Raw genomic sequence first — 19,856 nt, forward strand, 5'->3', positions numbered from 1 at the left:
GACGTTGGGGGCGTCCTTTCTCTATGCTCCCCTTTCTCCTGTGTGCCTCTCCAGCAAGCCCTTACGCCCAGTATGGAATATATATGACTGGGGTAAGCCTATGTGCATCTGACTGAGAACCTCCTGGAGGCAGGGGCAGGCTCTCCTCAGCTCTGTTGCCAGCACAGGCCTGGCACTTGGGAGGTGAGCCGTGATTAAGAGCTGAATGGAGTTCACAGATGGGGAGACCAAGAGCCGGAGAGGCCGTAGCCACCTTTGGTGATAAGTGACAGCAGGTGTCCGGGTTCCTGCTCACCACTCCACACTCACCCTACATGGAACTCACAGCTGACATTATGTGATGATTTGGGAATGTTTTTACTCCACATCTGGCTTGCCCAATAGATTAGAAGCTCCATGAGAGCAGGGGCCGAGATCACCTGGTCTATCAGGGTATCTTCAGAGTGGTCCAGAATAGAGCCCCAATAAACCTCTAATCAGAACAGAGAGACAGAAAGGGCCAGAGGAACCCTTGACCCTACGCCTGCCTCCTGACAGGCCATGTGCAAACATCCTGAGAGCCTAACCGTGATCCACGGACCAGGAGCACCCGGACAGCCATATATATATACTTCTAGAATCGAGGCTGGCACAGCCAAGATCTCTCAGAGATGCTCAGATGTAAGGCCAAGCGACAGAGCAGGATACAGGATACAGGAATTGAAACCCCACCTCCACATCCTCCAAACCACACATGCTCTCCCTCTGCACTGGGGAGCCAACAGGGAAGCGGATTCGCGGGAAGCAGCGGAGGGGCAGGCAGGGCTATTCTCCTGACTCCAGCCTGGGCAGCTGGGGGGCAGGGGGAGAAACAGGCTACAGGCAGAGGGAGCCCAGACCAAACAGTCTACTGTGAGAAAGTCCTCTCTGGAGATCAGAGGAGCTGCCCAAGGGAGGGTCTGGACTTCTGGAGGAAAGAAACACAAAGACAGGAATGGGGAATTTCCACGTCCTGCTGACCTCACGCCCAGATGGTCAGCGGCAGTTCCAGGATGACCGCCGGGCAGATGGGAACTCTCCTCCTGGTCTGTATGGTTTTTAGGCCTTTCCTGGAGAGGGGACTCTTTCCCAGGATGACAGAGCTGGACAGGAATCTCCAAGGGCAACAAGGCCAAGCCCGTTACCAGGCGCCCCAGGGGTCTCGGAATGCGGGGCCGCATCACTGTCCTGCCTCCCTGGCTGACAGCACATTTCCCCTCTGTCACAGACCGCACGAGTGGGTGTGGACAGGGGAAGGAGGCGCTGACCACCCACACGCCTTGCATGGGGCAGTACGGGAGCTCAGCGCCTAGGCATCCGGGGCATGAGCTCATCTGACCCTCCCTCATGGTGTGAGGGCAGCAGTCAGGCCCCAGAGCAGGAAGACCAAGGTCACACAAAACGTCAGGATGGAGCTGGAAGGTGCCTGCTCTCTCTCCAGTCTGCCAGTGCCCCCCCCCCTCCATTTCTGCTCCTGTGCTGCAATCCCACTGCAGAGCAGAGGCCCCATCCACATTCTTGCCACGTCTGGCCTGGACTCCATACCCACCTGAGCCTGGTTCCTTTAAATTTAAAGCTACAGATCAGGTGACCCGCCAGCAGTGGACACCAACCTGCCTTCCAAAAACAGAAACCGTCGGTGGGGAAGAGGCAGCCAGCTCAGACCTTCTTCCAAGACAAGATCTTGGCTCAGGGCAGGGGGGTGGGATCCCACAGCCCACCATGAGAGGCCTGGGGGTGCCCGCTGGAACCAGAAAGTCCCGATTTAGGGGCAAAAAAGGGCCCAGAGAGATGGCAGGCCAGGCAGCGACCACAGAGTGAAACGACGGAGGTGATCCTGTTGAAACTGAAGGAGCCACCAGCCCAAAAAAAGAGGAAGAGCCGGAGGGACAGGACGACAGGTGAGCAGCTAAGGGGATGGGGGGGTGGGAACGTGGGCCCAAATCACAACCTCCACCCAAGAGGATGATGATGGTTGAAAAAGGCTAGATTCAGAATTAAATTTACATTCCAGCTTCTGCACTGAAATGCTTCAGCCCATCAGAAGCTGCCTTGTGATCAGCCATGTGCTGGTGCCAGAAGTAGGGGCTCCTAGATATGAATGAATGATATGAATTTGCATAGCCAGTAACATTTGCAAACTACCTAGAGTTTCCCAAGCATTGTTTTCCTGTCACAACAGCCTTGGAAAGAAGGCATGGCTGATGTCTGTTCGACAGATGAGGAAACTGAGGACCACACTTGGGAACTTAGTCTGATCTAATGCCACTGGGCACTGGCTGCAGCCTGAGGTCAGTTAGACGCTGCAGCTCTGGGGGAAGTGAAGTTCTCCCTGGACCAGAGGAAAACTCCTGAGTAGATCTCTGGTACTGGGAGTTGGGAGGTCACGGCGGCCAGCAGCCTCATCCCCAGGCAAAGGCAGGGGCTGGCAGGGATGCTGGTGGGTGGGGGTGACAGCGTGGTGAAGGGAAGGGGTCTTCAGGAGGAAGGCACAGGACAGGAAATCAGAGGTCCTGATGTCTACCCTCTTGCCCGCTCTGATGGGCATGGGCAAGCTGTCCACTCTCTGTACCTCAGTTCCCTCACAGGCACAGGGAGGAGCCTGGACCAGAGAGAAACTGGGTGATGACTTAAAACTGGCCTAAAGATCCATGAAGACCCAAGCCTTGGCTTGGGAGCCAGCCACAAGGCAAGGAAAGAGACGGGAGCCAGCACACTGGAGATAAAACAGCCTTGGAGTCAGGAAGAAAGGGGCCCAGTAGGGTGGGATCTGGGGGTAAGCAGGTGAGGCACGCAGGGTGCAAAACAAAAGGGGGCGCCCAAGTGCACGCAAGAGACCCTGAGCGGGAGCCCTCCTTACACACTGCACCTGGGGCCTCACCTGTGCCTGCCTCCCCCTGGTCCAGCTCAGCTCTGCCCACCCCTGCAGGCTGTGTGATACTGGACCAGCCCCTCACCTTTTCTGAGCCTCAGCTACCTCATCTGCAAAACAGGAATAATAATAGAATCCACTGCAGGTCAGATTAAGGAAGTTAAATGAAATAATATATGTATAATTGGAAGGGAGTTCTCACTTTCTACTTCCCAATTGTTTATTTAACAAAGAAATGTATTCATTTTGTAATAAGATTTCCTAAACAATAATAATAATAGTACCTCACTAAGTACCTGGCACTCAGTAGGTTCTTACTAAAAGGTTAAGGCAGCCCCATAACTGTGCCCAGCTGATTGGTTATGGCATCCACTTAATTTCTGTGAACTGCAAATAACTGTTAAGCAGGGACACTGGGACAACACCATAGCTGGTGAAGCTGAAGCTACAAGAAGCCCATGGACCAAGGCGATGCTCATGAAAGATTAGGAATCATCTGAGTCTCATTTTCCTCAATTGCAAATGGGAATATCTTGCAAGTCCCCCAAGGGCTAACAGGAAGTGAGGCATCATGAAAGCACCTCGCAAACTAAAGCAAAAATCTGTCCACATCTACACTTCGTGATGACCTCCAGTCCTCCTCACCCATTTCACAATCAGGGAAACTGGGGCTCCAGGTCCATCCATCAAAGAGCAGGCAGTGCCCTCTTGATGGCTGTCAGCAGAGAGACAGCACCTATTTAGATGGTTTGTACCCAGGGAGCCCGCCTTAGCATCCTCCCCAGTGAGGAGCCAAAGATTTAATCAGTCTTTCCAACCAACTCAGTAATAAAGAGGCTGCAGGCATGGGGTGTAATATGAGGAACGGGTGGGGCTCAGGAATCATAGGATCTAGTCAACGTACACCAAGGCAAATATCTTCCATCACCCAGCCTCAGTTTTCTAAAAGGAGAGGTTAGCAACAATAGCAATAATACAACAAAAGGGGGAAGACTAGACAAACTTTAAGGACCCTTCTAGTTCTAACTTTCCAGAACTTGCAATTTATTGTCATCCCTTTCTAAAACCTTCTGACCTTGAAAAGCCTGCTCTCCCCAGCTCTAATCCCTCCCAATGCCCAAGCAGATTTCCCTGCCTCATCGATCCTCCTGCAGTGCTATCAGGGGTGCTGTCGCCTCTCCAAGAGCAGTGAGAAACCCCTGGATGATGTCTGCAGCCTTTCCCCAGGTCCTGCCCTCCTCTCTGGCCTGCACCCAGGCTCTCCAGCTCAGCCCGAGAACTGTGTCCTTCAAACATGGCACACGTCTCTGTGTCCTTCTTCCCCTCCTCCCCTCCACTGACTCACCCACAGAGGGAGCCCCACTGCCCCCACTTAGCCTCCAAGACCCAGGCTCTACACTATCAGCCTAGGGACAGTGGGGAGAACCAGGGCCATCAGCTGGCTGGAAACGCTGCAAACAAAAGTCGACCAAAGAGCATCTAACTAAAGCTGGGAGAGGGCCTGACAGTTGTGTGCTACCATATGCCAGGCACTAGGCTGGCATCATTACCAACATTATTACCTCATTTTCTTCTCACCACACAGAGATAAAAATTATCCCTGTTTTCCAGCAAGGAAACCAATCCTCTTGGCTAGATGGCATAATCTCTATTTTTCAGATGAGGAAGCAGACTCAGAGAGGTTAAGTCACTTGCCTAAGGACACACAGCCGGTTAGTGGCAGAACAAAGAATCCAACCTTGATCTATCAGACTTCAACATCGGTGCCCTTTCCACTGGCCTGCACTGACTGAGGGGCACAGGGCTCTGTGCCTCAGGGGGAGGACACCAGTCCTGCCTGTTGTCCCACTACCAGGAACATGCCCCAGATTCTAGGTCCCTACCTCTATGTGTTGCTAACTTTGCCTCAGGTACCAGTCTGCCCTTGATTGCCAGCAGTCAACAAGGCTTAGACTCTCAGGATGAAAGGAAGCTCAGGGGAAATTCGGTCCTGTGCTTATCTGGTCCCCGGGGAGCCAGGGGACTCTGGTTGACCATCTTTAGTGACCCAGACCAACTTCCTCCTCCAGGAGCCTCCCTTGGGCAGCCAGCATTGGCTGTAGTTAGGCTACTCCCAGTTCTGCTTCCACTGACCCTTGCTCTGCTTCCTGGGGTTCCCTAGAATAAGGAACAAGATGACCCTCTTCTCCATCTCAGCCCTGAGGAGATTTGGAACCTGCAGCATTCTCTCAAAGCAGTTTAGCCCTTGTTCCCTGCATCGCCCTTTGTAGGGACTGGCTTCCAGACCCCTCCGCATCCATCCGCTCAACCCTCCACCCCCACCCTATCTGCAGCTGGCTTTGAAACTGGACACAACACCCCAGGTGTGGTTTGCCTGACCAAAGAGAGCAAGTTTCACCTCCACCCTTTCAGGTATTATGTTTCTACTGATGACGCCTTGTGGACATTTGCTTTTCCTATAGCTGGCTGCCCACACTAAAGAATGTCCTTTCTCAATGACGTCAACAATCAGGCTTGTATGCTTGATTGGCTGAGAAGAAAGTTCTCTTGTAGAAAAGTATGCTTGAGGAGGTTTCAACTATCTAAAGGGTCAGAGGTAACTGACTGGGTAATCGCCTATTTAAGTAAGCTAGGAATCTCTGTGTCACTATACACAGAGACTGGACAAAGATGTGCACTGCCACACACTTTGTAACAGCAAAAATGCCCTGAATGTTCATCAAGTGGGGACTAGTTTAATAAACTACGGTGCATTCATTCAATGTACTACTTATACAGCCATCAAAAAGAATGGGGCAGACTGCTTTGCAATGACAGAAAGGTGCCCATAAAATATTGTTAATGGGACTTCCCTGGTGGCACAGTGGTTAAGAATCTGCCTGCCAATGCAGGGGACACGGGTTCGGGAAGATCCCACATGCCGCGGAGCAACTGAGCCCGTGTGCCACAACTACTGAATTCCGTGCGCCTAGAGCCCGTGCTCCATGACAAGGGAAGCCACTGCAATGAGAAGCCCGCACACCACAATGAAGAGTAGCCCCCGCTCGCCACAACCAGAGAAAGCCCATGCGCAGCAACTAAGACCCAATGCAGCCAAAAATAAATAAATATTTATTTATTAAGAAAAAAATTGTTAAGGAAAAAAGCAAAGTATAAATTTATATGTATAATAGGATACTATTTATTAAACATCACACAACTACGTGTGCATATCTGTGTGTGTGTGTGTGTGTGTGTGTATATGTATACATATATGTATAAAATCTTAAATGTGCACAGATAAAGGTCTGGAAAGATACACACCGAACTGCTGCTAGGAGACAGATCTAGAGAAGGACTTGGGCTAGGGGACTGTAATCAAAAGAAACTTTTTTTAACCTAGTTTTTTAACTCTTTACAATGGAATCTAGTCCTGTTCTATTTTTAAAATTAATTTTAAAATACAGGTTGGAGAGAAGGAGGAGAAAAGAACACAACGTTCATTTTTTTTTTTAAATATAAAATCAATTTACTTTCATTTTACATGTAAAAGTTAAACCAGAACTATTTGTCCTAGTACCACTGAATTTTACTAGGATTTATTTTAAAAAGACTAACTTCAAAAATATTTATGACTTGTATCCATATGGTACATCAGTCCTAACTCCTACTTCAACGTTCATTTTTTACGTTTGGTATTGCTTGAGTTTTTGGAGTTTTTTCTCTAATGAATACATGTTATTTTTTAACACTTTTAAAGGGAGAGTTTAATTTTTTGTTTGTTTTTAAGTGGCTTGACGGGGCCAGAACAAGAGGAAAGGGCTATTGTTCTGGCAGCAAATGAGGCTGGAGGGCTGTGGGCAGGGATGAGAGCCTCCTTATTATGAATCTGCTTCACGTGGACAGACAGGCTATAGGGACTGAATCATAAATAAGGAGGGAAAGCCCAGGGACAAGTTTTCTAGTCAAGGAATGTGGTAGATGGAGACCTGGCAACTGTAAAGGAGAGCTTCAACCTGGAACCGCCAGAAAGGATCTGGCTTCAGGAAGGTCAGGGATGGGCTTGAGGCGACAAAGGCGGGAAGAAAAGCACCGGACTTTGGTGCTGGAAACAAGAGCGAAGCTTCCCACCCATTGCCTGTGGGCCCTCACACGGGGACTTATACCTGTTCTGCTGGAGAGGAAGCCGAGTCAAAACAGGTGCAGAGCTGGGCTCAAGGTGGCACGGTTCCCAAGGGACAAAGGAGAACAGCCCCACCTGATCATCAGTCCCCAGCCTGTACTCCCCACTGCCAACAGCCCCCTAAGAAGGGCTGAGAAGGCAGCCCAAGCAACCCCAGCCCGCTTTCTTTCGCCTCCTCACAGTTCCTGGGATCCACAGGTACAAACACTGCGCCGAGAAGCCCGGCTTCCCTCCTAGCAGCTGTGACTCTCTTAACCTAGGAGGAGCACATCCACTATCAGCCACAGGGACAAAGAGCACTAGGCCCAACCTTGGGACAAAAGGGAAGGGAGGGCTTCCCTGGTGGCGCAGTGGTTGAGAGTCCGCCTGCCGATGCAGGGGACACGGGTGCATGCCCCGGTCTGGGAGGATCCCACATGCCGCAGAGCGGCTGGGCCCGTGAGCCATGGCCACTGAGCCTGCGCGTCCGGAGCCTGTGCTCCGCAACGGGAGAGGCCACAACAGTGAGAGGCCCGCGAACCGCAAAAAAAAAAAAAAAAAAAAAAAAAAAAAAAGGGAGACTCGACTGTCCTCCTGTCTACCTGACCCCAAAATGCCCAAAGCTGGTTTATCCAACAAAGGCTTTCTCCAGCCCTGTAACTCCCTCCTCCAAGGGGGAAGATGACAACTTTTGAGAATTCCCCTCATACCAAATATGGTGTAAAGAGGGTTTAATGGGTTCAACTCCTGGTTCTGCTCCCTCACCAAGTGACCCTGAGCAGTCCTCACTTCCCTGGTTTCTTCCCCCTATGGAAATGCTGTGAGGACCAACTGGGAACACTCTGTAGACTATCCCAACAGGAGCCACGGTGGTTAGGAAGAGAGCTTCTGCGGGCAAGACTACCCAGATAAAAGCCGGAGATGTCCTATTTTAATAGCAAAGGCTGGAAACAACCTAATGAAGAAAAAAATGAATAAAGACACCGACGCCAGTTCACACCAGGGAATGCTAATACTATACAGCTGTGCAAAACAAATAGGCACCCGCTAGAGACACAAACAAGGATGAATCTCACAGATAAAACACTAAGCGAAACAAGCAAGTTGCAGAACACAGGCAGCATGATGGCATTTAAATAACATTTTAAAACAAACAAAACAATACTAAATATTGTTTACAGATGTATATGTTTATAATAAAGCTGTAGAGAAATACAAGAGAATAAGCTCTAAATTCAGAACACTTGTTTGCTTCTGGAGGGGTGGGGAAGGAGATGATCGGGGAGAAATTTCACAGGAACAGAAAATACGTTCTTTCTTAAGCTGGATGGGTGGATGCCCAAGTGTCTGCATGTTACCTCTGTGTCTGAAAGATTCCTTCGTGTTTTCTAGAAGTCAGGGCTGCCATCCTCAGACCCCCCACTCCTCTTCCCAGAGGTTGGGGCGGGGAGTGGCAGCACCTCAGAGGCAGCAGTGGGGGTGTGGCAGGAACTGGGGTCCCTCAGACCACTGAGATGAAGCTGGCCGTGAGGAAGGCACAGGACCGGGGTGTGCTGGCCAGCTGAGAGCGGTACAGGCGTCCTCCACTGCGGGTGGAGACAAAACCAAGGGCCCCTGACTCATGGGACACCCCCACGCCCGCCCTAAAAGCACCAGCTCTGGTCTCTGAGTAGATGACTCCCTGGTGACACGACACCCCAGCCCCCAGCCTCCCCCCCCACACACACACTCACACATCTGCCTGGGCCACCGGGTCTCTCCACTCCACAGGTGCTCAAGGACACAGGCAACAGCCTCAGGGTGGGCTCCTTGGGGAGAGGAGAGTTCAGCCCCACCCGGGGACAGCCCCCAGACAAAGAGCCAGCCGCCCCTCAGCCCAGTCGTCCATTCCCATCGGAAGAGCGACTGTCCTGGGCCGGTCACGGGGAAAAACAAGGACTTCCTCCCGCAAGCGGCCGCCCAGGTCTGTCTCTGCGGGCCAGGGAGCCTTGCTCCCCACAGAACGAGGGGCGCTTCTCCCTGCTTCCCTGTGCCTTCCTTCTGGCCACTCTCCAGGGGGCTCCAGACACTCTCCAAAGAGGAACAGGAAGAGGAGGGGCAGGTGGGGAGTGGGCAGCAGCAAGAAGCCGGGAGGGTGGGCACAGAAAGGCCTGGCCCTGTGGGAAGAACTCGGCAACTACCGGAGCCATAGAGGGTGGCCCAGTCACTGGGCTACAGTTTTCTGGAAGTAATGCCCTAAGACACCTGCCACTGCAATCCCTTCGTTTTGCAGCTGGGACACCAAAGCCAGCAAAGGGAGGAGGACCTGCCCAAGGCTGCAGGGACGGCAGTGACACAGAGGGGAAGCAAACCCAGTCTTCTGGTGGCCAGCTGCGCGCTCTTTTCACCACACCTCCTACTGCCCTCCCTCCCTCTCGTCCTGCACCCCTCCCTCCATGTGGTCAGGTGAGCAGTGAGGGAAAAAAGAGGGACGAGAAAGGAAGTGGGCCCACAACGGGGAGCCACCTGTAACAACACTGGAAGGGGCCGCCTACAAGGCAGTTCACTCCTGACGCTGCACTGGGGGTGGTCAAGCGGAGGCTGGCTGATCACCTGCTGGGGTGCTGGGTGCTGTTGAGGAAATTCGGGCCAGATGTCCTCTGCGGCCCTCCCACATGTCTACTGCCACTATTCCAAACAGGGATGGAAAGACGTCTGAGACAAAACAAAGGATGACCCATCCAGAGAGGACACAGCATGGTCCAGAGGCGGCAGAGGATTAAAGGCAAGTCATCCCGAAGCATGAAAAATCGGACCATCTGTATCATCTCCTACTGAAATCCCTTCACCAGCCTCATGATCAGCCTCATTAATAAGATTTAATGATGTGCGGCAGCCAACAGCGATTGATCACTTACCCCATGCCAGCCCTGTGCTGAGTGCTTGACACACACTGTCTCATTAATTCACACCACTCTGGAAGTAGCACTTATGTCACATAAACTTATAGAAGAGGAAGCAGACACAGCACGCACCCAGGTGTGCTGAACTCTAAATCAGGCACACTACACCACGGGTTCTCAGAGAGCAGCTGGACCGGCAGCATCAGCATCACTGCCACCAGCTGGATCAGACACCCTTGGGGTCGCAACCCTGCAATCTGTTTAACAAGCCACCCAGGGGGCTCTGATGCACGCCTGGGCTCGCCAATGCTCTGATCACTTCCCAGTGCTGCTGACGGGGGAAAAACTGACTCTTCTCTGCCTGGTAGTCAAGACTATTGGGCTTTTCCTAGCCCAGCCGGTCAGCTCCCCCAGGGCAGCAGAGCCTTAGCCCATATCCTCTTACCCTAAGTTGCAGAAGGGGCTCAGGCCCCACTCTGCACCTCATCATCTTGCCTGGGCCCGGCCTTGAAGTCGCCTCCTTCCAGAAGCCCCCTGACCATCTGGCACCCCCAAATTGCTCCACACCCCAGTCAGACTTACTGCCGGGCACGTGCTGGCACACTACGCCTTCCAGCTAGCGCTCATGGCACATTTCTGTCCAGTCCACAACGAGTTCCTGGAGGGCAGAGCCAGTACCTTATTCACCTGAGTACCACGCCACTCCACACAGCACCAGGCCGGAGGGCTGTCAGGAAATGTTTGCTGACTCTCAGAAGAAAAGAAAAATGCCTTGGGAAGCAAGTTCTGGCTCTCACCCTGACTCTGCCACTACCTCTCCGGGACAAGTGCCTTGCCATCTCTAGGACTCAGTTTTCTCATCTGTGAAATGCACCATTATTCTAGCTGCTTCTATTCTACTCATCTGCTGAACAAACCCAGCAAAGCCTTACCCCAGACACTCTTTATCTAGTATCAGGAACGCACACGTGAAGACTAAAGAGGTCCCCCTGCTCTCACCCTTCTATTCTAGGAAAAGAGGAAGACAACAAACAAGCAAACAGTAAAAATTACTGTATACCTGACACATACCATGTCTACACACATACTTTCTCAACTGCAAATAAGCAAGATCGTTTCAGGGCATGATGAATGTATTAAAATATATATATAATAGTAATATGACAGAAAGTGAAAAAAGGGGTTATTTTGCATAGAAAGGTCAGGGAAGGCCCCTCTGAGGAGGTGACATTTGAGCTGAGACTTGACAGATAAGGAAGAACCAGCCATGAAAAGGGCTGGGGAAAGGTGTTCCAGGCAGAAGGAACAGTACATACAAAGGCCTCAAGGCAAGAATAAGCTTGGCCTGTCCGAGGGGAAAAAAAGCGGGCTGCTGTGGTTAAATCACAGTGAGTGCGAGAAGAAAATAGTACCCAGTAGCACCCAGAGAGGGAGGCAGACAGCCGACCTCCTACAATTCTGAGGTGTTCAAATCAGGTCGGCCAACCCAACCCAGAACATCCGGGGCCCAAGTCACAGGCAGCACTGGGGGTTAGGGTATGAGTCAGACCCCACGGCTTCCTGGGGCCCCAAAGGCCCTGGTGGGGGAATAGGGGCAGGCAGCAACCCTCAGCATGAGTGCCATGCCATCCCCACGGACACACATGGGTGGGAGAAAACAGGGTCACATAAGTATGTAGAACATAGGACACTCACGGCTGCAGCCTCCAGAGGGACATGATCAAGTGCTTCAGTGACGTGCCAGGCCCTGATCACATTATTTTCCCAGGACACAGCCAGGATAGTGGAAAGGAAACAGGGCCCAGGGTTCAAGGCTTACTAGTCTTGGGCAAGTCTTAACCTTTTGGGGGTTCAGTTTCCTCACCTCAAAATTGAGGCTACTACTAGTGACTCTCTCCTAGGGTTGCTGAAAAGAGTAAATGAGATACTAAACATAAAGCACTGTGCCTGGCACACAGTATGTGCTGATAAATGTAAGCTGTTATTATTACCATTATTGGTTTTTCACTGCCTCAGTTCTCTCTGCTGTAAAACAGTGATATTAATACATCATAGAATTGCTATGAGTTTGTGCTAATAAACATTCCAGCCTCCTAATGCAATATCCATTGTCAGGAATGAAAAAAAAACTGAGAGTCCTCTTTCCGGATCTCTCATCAGCTGCTGAATTCCCCTCTACCCTACCACATTGTTTGGAAAATGAGTAAGAGCTGATTAAATTCTATTTTGACAATACTGTGAAATAAAAATGATGCATTAGGAATCCATAGATTTCTCTGCACTGTCATTCTGCAAGGGGGTGGGGATAAACGTTGCTGATTCTTCTGCATCATCCACAAAAGTCCCCCCCCTCCAACCAAAACACGAAGTCTCACTCAGCTGCACGAAATTCCCACCCACAAAATTCCCATACAATTAAGGAATATATAATACAATCACTTTCATGTACACACAACTTCATACACTCTTGCAGACAAATGTTCTACGGCGGAAAACTCACGCATATGTAGAAACTCCACACCCCAAATCGCTCCCCAAAATTCACTACAGCTGCCCTGCAAATGCACCCAAATGTTGTCTCTGACAGTGGGCAAAATATGTTCAACAGAAACAGTATAGCACAGAGTCTGGAGTCAAACGCCAGCATTCAAATCCTGAATTTGCAACTCTCTAACTGTATGACCCCAATCTCCAAGTGCCTCGGTTTCCTAACCGGTAAAATGCAGATTATAATAATCATACTCGTTTTGAGGATGGAAGTGGCAATCAAACGACGAGTTTAATACATGTAAAGAGCTTAGTTCAGCACTTGGAAAGCGCCCAATAAGAGTTATTTTCCTCTTCATTACGTGTGCACACGGCTTCCAAAACTGGTCTCCCACACTATAAACAGACCCACGCCCGCACACACACCCTCCAACCCGCGGGTCAGCACACCCAGCACACAGCCCGCCTGCAGTTCCCAGACATGCTTGCCCACTCAGTGCGCACGCGCGCCCACCACCCTCCGCGCAGGTCAGGGATTCCCCACTCGGCCGGACCCGGCCGCCCCTGGAGGTGCCCTTCCCCGGGGACCTCGGGCGCCGGAGCCCAGGAGACAAGAAACCCAGGCCACCAGTCCGGGCCTGACCCCCCTGCCACGCCCGGTGGACTACCGAGGCTGGGACCGGCCCAGTCCCAGACTCCCTTCCTTTCCATCCCCGCTCCGCCCGGCCGGCTTACCTGACGGTGGGGACTCGGGGAGACAGCACCCCGCTCTCCGCGTCCAGCCCGAGTCCAGGGACGCGGTAGAGGCCTGGGCCAGTCTCTGGCCCCGCAGCACTGCACAGGACCCCGGCTCGGGGCAAGGGGACAGGGCCGGTGACTAGGAAGTGCTGGGGGCTGGGCCGCCCCACCCCCTGGGAAAGTCCCCAGTGATTGACAGGCCGCTCGCCCAATCACGCTGCGCCATCTGGGCGGGTCCGCAGCCACCGGGGTGGGACGCAGAGAGGTAAACAGCCGCCGCCGGAGCAGGCCGGTTTCTGGGTAGCCTTTGCCGCGGGCTGCAACCTCCGCAGGTCCGGGCAGTCCCTCGCGGCCCTCCCTGCTGCGGAAACTCCGGGCGCCGGAATGAGGCTGGGACCACCCTGAAAGCCGGAATTTCACAGCAGAGACGAGCCTAAGAGACCACCCACCCATTCCTTGCGCCGAGGGGCACAGGGTCCGGAGCCCGGGGTGGGGGGCGGGGGGGACTTGCCAAACGGCATGTAAGCATTTGTAGCTGAGCCACAGCTAGAGTTCGGGGTCCTAGAGTTCGGTCCAGGGCTCCCCCGGACTTCTTACAGAGCTCACAGAAATTCTGAGGTGAAAGTACCCTTAAAGAATCTCATTGTCACAGCTGACATTTTTTGCGTACTTACTGCTCCAAACTTGGTAAGCACTTTGCATGCTTTATTTATTCAATTCGGTCAGCCACCCTAGTGAGATGGTTTTTATCCCCCACTTTTTTTTTAACCATAAATAAATTAATGTACAAGGCGCGTGGAGGTTAGATGACCTCAGTAAGTGGCTGAACCAAGATTGAAACCCAAGTGAGCAAATCCGTAGCCCACTTTCTACACGGTCTACCTATATGTGGGCCAGATCATGCAAACAGGCTGTGAGATTTCCCAGACCAGGAAGGAGCAGTAACTTGGTTTACGCTTGGGAACACTTGTTTTTTTAAGCCCACCATTTTATTTAAAAGAGGGTAAATTTTTTTTTTTTTTTTTTTGAGGGTAAATTTTAATTTCAAAAAGTGTCAAGTCCTAACCTTGGAATATAGGACAGCTCTTCAAATTGGGTTAATATAGCTTTATGAAAAACTTATTCCGAAAGATTCATTTCACCGGAACTATTGAAACCTTAGTCATTGACAGGCCCTCATCCTCAGAAAGGATTTGGGGAACTATTTCATACAGGCCCTCATTTTACAGGAGAGCTCTGTAAATTAACTGTGACTCTGTGTGAAAACACACACACACACACACACACACACACACACACACACAACCTACGCAACTATATGCCTAGTCCAAGAACTCTCCTTTCAGGCTTTGTGACATCCTGGGATGCTTTTAGTTACTTCAAAGGGGTTATCAAAGTCTCAAAACGATATTAATTCTAGTTCATTTTAATTATGAAAATAAGTACACATATTTTGAAGAGAGGGATGTGAACACCAAACAAAGCACCACTGAGTGTGACCAATCACCAGGAGATTACGATCTTGGACTGGTTCATACTGCAGCTCTCAGGCATCACCTCACCCATTTGTGCGCTGCCCCCGCCCGCCCGGTCCGGTTTTCTTCCTGCTCTTGTCTGTAATTCCCAGTTTGCTTTTCCTGGAATGCACTCTTCCTAATCCCAACCAAAGTCCTTCTCATGAACACTGAAATTTACTTAAAAAAATGAAGAGTCTCCAACTGTTTGCATTTTGTTTCCAAACTATTTCAGCTGTTTTTGTAAATGTCTGACCTTAGATAATTATGCAAATGGTTTCATTCCCCAAAGTGCCGGGTGATTCCTAGAAGTGGGCTTGTTGGACAATGCTCTAGTATGGCACGAAAAGGTCACACAGTCATCTTTTTGCCCGATTCCCTCCTTCTGGATAATTTTTCTTAACAACTGCAATATGTGAGAAGATGCATCTCTTCGAAGTCATGATCACATCCACCTCTTCCATCCATTTCAGTCTGAGTTCTAAACATTCCATGTTAGGGGCCATTGGACCGTTGATCACAATCCCCTATTTGGCAGCTGGTAAACTGAGTCCTCAGAGTCGTAAAGAACTTACTTAAGGCCACGCACATGGAGTGATGAAACCAGGGTTGGAACCCAGGTCCTTGGCTCCTGGTCATATGTGCTCTTTCCACTGCATCATGTTGTCTTTACAGTATCCTGATTTTTCTTACTTTCTTACAGAAACTCAACACTCATGATGAACGTAGGCCATAGACCTAACTAATGGGGTTCTAACCATTCATCCACTGCCTTCCTGGGTGGCCTCTCTAAGTCTCTGTTCCTCTCTAAAAAATGGAGATACTGATTACCTACCCCTTAGGTGATCATGAGGATAAATGAGATAATGTAAGTAAAGCCCAAAGCTTGGCACACAGTAGGCATTCAAGAAAAGATAGTGGTTTGTAGATGTGGATTGCATGCATTGAGTAGAACTTCACTGTTAAACCCAGGAATGCAACCTCCCCAGGCTCCATCCCACCATCCACAAACTCTCTGGGACCCTAGACTCTGGGGGCTAGGCAGGGTAGGAGACGGGCCCCCTAGCCTGGCACCCCCTTCTCCCCCCAGCCCTGGAAGGAAATTTCCAAGCTGGGAAGCTGGGCCTGACACTGAGAACTGAGTGACTTAGTCAGCTGGGAATCTCTTGCTCTTCCAGAGTGAGGACAAGCAGCAGTGCAAAGCCCCACCTGGCAGGAGAATCAAAAGGCCTGTGTGTTGTTTCGTTGTTTGTGTGTTGTTTCGTTGTTTCGTTTTGTTTTAAGGCAGGCGGTTTCCCAATCTCTTTTCTACCACTCCCCCGCCCCCTTCCACCACCTCCACCAAGGCTGCTCCAAAGTTTCACACCTAAATCCACATTTGAGGGATATGAACCACATACCAAAAAGCCCTCAACCTATAAGTGATTTAGCTCTAAATCAAGGGCCAAAAAAGGAGTGAAAGCTGCATATTAAAAACATTAGAAGGTAATATTTATGGCATATTTGCTGTGTGCTAGGTCTGCACTTTCACATATCTCCCAACCAGCCTCTGAGGTCAGAACCATTATCACCCCCACTTCACAGATGAAACTGGGGCTCTGAGACGTTAGGTGACTTCCACAGGGTCTTCAGCAGCAACAGATCACTGGAACATGAAGATCCCCGTTCTTAATCTCTTCACGCTCTTGAACATTATACTATGGAGTCTTGCCAGCTAGCAAGGCACAGAACTCAAAATGCCAGTCCTTAAAGAGTCCTTAGAAAGGATCAAGCCTTTTTCTTACAGGGATGAAGCCACTGAGGGCCAGGGAGGGCCAGGGACTTGTCACAAGTCTTACAGCAAGTTTGGGATACTACTTAAGTCTCCTGCTCCCGGAGCAATGCTATTTCCACACCTCTCAGTCCTGGAAAACAGAGCTTCTAAGACAAACGAACATGTGCCTCACTCTGATAGGTGAATTAGTGAGTCTGGGCCTTCGCTAGGGGTGATGAGCAGCTAATGAACTAAGAAAGGAGCAGTCCTGGGTCCGGGTCCCTTCCTTAGATCCAGTCCCACATCTCCATAGCCGGAGGCAATCTCAGGAATGGAAAATCCTACGATGGATTCTAGGTGCTTTTTTGGTGTTGGGTGTGTGTGTGTATATGAGAGGGAGATTTCAGTGATAAATGAGAAATGCATGTCAAGCACATGGTGTTGGCTGAAATTGTATTAGGTAATTGTATTTGGGGGTAAAGGGTAAATAAATGAGCAGTCTATGGTGTCTGCTTCCCACCCTAAGCCCCAGAAAGCATTTAGTTCTATCTACATCCCAAATAACTGCCTGAGAGGATGGATACAACGGCGCTAAGAAATCCATAACTTTGGGGCTTCCCTGGTGGCGCAGAGGTTAAGAATCTGCCTGCCAATGCAGGGGATAGGGATTCGGGCCCCGGTCCGGGAAGATCCCACATGCCGTGGAGCAACTAAGCCCGTGTGCCACAACTACTGAAGGCTGCACACCTAGAGCCCATGCTCTGCAACAAGAGAAGCCACCGCAATGAGAAGCCCGCACACTGCAACGAGGAGTAGCCCCACTTGCCACAACTAGAGAAAACCCACGCACAGCGATGAAGACCCAACATAGCCAAAAATAAATAAATAAATAAATAAAAATTTATTCTTTAAAGAAAGAAATCCATAACTTTTCACATTCATTCAGCACTTTAAGGTGAATTAAACCATTTCATATTAACAGTTTGCCCCACTTCCAAGAGGCATGTCATGCAAGGGTTAGGAGGTGGACTCTGGAGTCTGATAGACCCTGGCTTGGATCACAGTCCTGCCACTTACACCTCACGATGACTCTCCTCCAGTTTCCTCATCAACAGCAAGAAAGTTAAAACAGTGCCCAATACACAGGGTAGAAAGAATGAAACGTCACAGAACCTGGCATCAGTGAGAGGCAACAATGATACTTATGATCAGCCCTATAGGGTGGGCAGGGATCATTCATCTACTCTTTCCAGTGAGGACCTCAGGGCCCAGAGCTGTGGAGGAACTTGTCCTAGACTTCACAAAGTGTTCTTGGAAACACCAGGCTTAGAAGGCATTTCTCCTTTTTCTCCAGGGTCTTTCCTGTTTTCCTCTTTTTTCATCCTAACTGTTTCCGCTGCGTCCCTGGGCTTGCCTCTCACTCTAGGCTTTCTAGGGCACCGCTGGAGGAGAGGAAAGGGCAAAGTGACAGTGGGGGAAATTCCCGCCTGTAGCAGACGTGGCCTAGCCAGGCCCCTCCCACAGTTCCTGGGAGCCCCAGGCCAGCTCCTCTCCCTCTGGCCTCCCTGTCTCCAGCCCAGAATGTCAAGCAGATCTGAGTTTGGATCCAAGCTTGCCCCTTGTCATCCTCCTGGAAGTGGGAAGAGGTCAGCCAGGCTCAGCCCAGCCCCTGAAGGAGGCAGACCCATGGGAACCAGAGCATTTCCTAATCCTGGGAAGCCCTGACGGTGCTGTTCAGCCTCACCCTAAGTCCTCTCCCATGCACCCTCTTCTAGGGCCCCTCCCACTTCTCCCTCCATTCTTCTCCAGCCCAGAAGCCACTGTGACAGCGACTTGGCCTCCACTCCTTGCCCCTCCTAGCCAGGGACTTCCCTGGGCTGGGCCTCTGACCAGCTTTGGAAAATCTAGACTGACTGTGATCAAAGAGGAGGCTGCATCACCACTGTCTGCCAGCCCATCACCCACTCCTAGTGCCTCGGGCTCTCTCTGTGTTAAAGGCTCAACCACAGAAAGGTCCAGCTGACCCTGGAGGAGAGCAGGTGGGAGAGCCCTCCAGACGTCCTTTCTCCCCCGTGTTACGGAGGGCCCCAGCCTTCCACCATGTTCCCAAGGGAGGCAGGGCCAGACTCCCACCTGGTCTCTTCCTGTCTAGCTTTAGACCACTGAAGTGCCCAACACATGCCCACACACTCACCCACAAAAACTCACAGACACATAATCATGTAATGACCCAGACACAGACGCCCACGGACACACTCAAACACATAGACAATGCTCACACGCTTTTGCTCACACAGTCATACACACAGGCACCTCGGGAGACGTGACACACGCTCACAAACGTAGACACACGTTCTCACACATGCATACACACACACACCTGCCTTCACACCTGCAAACCTACCTAACCCCTTTTCTTGGGAGAAGGATAAGACAAAAATAGACCTTTCTTTTCCTTCCTTTCGGAAAAATTGGCAGCGACCGGAGAGAAAAAGACTGGCTGAGAAGGCAGAGCAAGAAGAGGAGGGCAGGAAGAGGAAATAAGAAATGCAGGGAGAGACGCAGGAGGAGAACCAGGCCAGGCAAGGAGGTAGAGGCCCAGAGGCCAAGCCCTGAGCGGGTGAGGGAGCTGGGCCGGGGCAGCCACAGATCCCAGCTGGCAGGAAAGCGGAGGGGGCCCAGGTGGCTCGTGGCTCAGCCAGGAGGGTCTGGTTGGCCCCAGCAGTCTTGTGCGGTGAGTCCTTGCCCTGTCCTGGCTCACGGCCCCCGGGCCGGGTCACTCACCTGGGGAAGGGCAGGGGAGGACGGGGTCTGTGCACGGGGCTGCCACCCGAGAAGACTCCTCAGCTCACTGCGCTTCTGCAGGAAGGAGAGCTGGGCCAGGCTGACTTTTAGGCAGGAGGGGAATTCCCCACAACAGAGACGCAGGCAGCCCCGCAGACTCGACTGAGGCCCATCCCGCCCCCTGGCAGAGCACAGGGCCCTTCTTTGTCAGTTCCCCACCTGTCACTTCCCAGACGGGCTGTCGCTTGCTGTGAATTCCAGGGCAGGGAGGGGGTTCTGGGTAAGAGCCCGCGCCGAAGCCTGATGATTCTGTGGCTGGACTGGGAACTGGCCCAGGGGCAGAGGCAACCCGGCTGGCCCACCCTGCCCCAGCGTCGGTTCTCCCCGAGGACCTCGATCTCTTCCTTTGCCTAAGGTGGGGGGATTCCAGCACCCAGGGTCCTGGCCAAAATCACCAGCCGCCCAGCGCACATCCTCTTGCCCATCCCCCCTCCCCGTTCCTCTCCCATCTGTTTCCACTTAGTTTCTTCTCCACAGGGTAGGAAAAAGCCCACTCCTTCCCTCTGTGCCGGATCTCATTGGGATGTTGAGTGGGGCCTTTGAGACCTACCCACCAATGAGCAGCCCAGCTCTGCACTAACTCCTGGGGCTCACTTCCCCATCCTGA

The 19,856-nt window shown here is 51.5% G+C and overlaps 1 protein-coding gene across 3 annotated transcripts in view; it reads right to left on the minus strand.

The window, feature by feature from the left end:
• TNIP1 (TNFAIP3 interacting protein 1) overlaps positions 1 to 19,572 on the minus strand; it is a 51,901-nt gene extending 32,329 nt beyond the window's left edge. For 2 of the 3 annotated variants that reach the window (XM_065874369.1, XM_065874364.1), the window contains exon 1: positions 13,136 to 13,180. The gene's annotated coding sequence lies outside the window, so the exon portion shown is untranslated. Of the gene's footprint in view, positions 1 to 13,135; positions 13,181 to 19,189 lie in introns of those variants that run through there. The other variant, XM_065874368.1, reaches the window with a different exon arrangement.
• Positions 19,573 to 19,856: the final 284 nt, after the last annotated feature.

Source organism: Phocoena phocoena, chromosome 3, assembly GCF_963924675.1.
Source record: "Phocoena phocoena chromosome 3, mPhoPho1.1, whole genome shotgun sequence".
Lineage (NCBI taxonomy): Eukaryota > Metazoa > Chordata > Mammalia > Artiodactyla > Phocoenidae > Phocoena > Phocoena phocoena.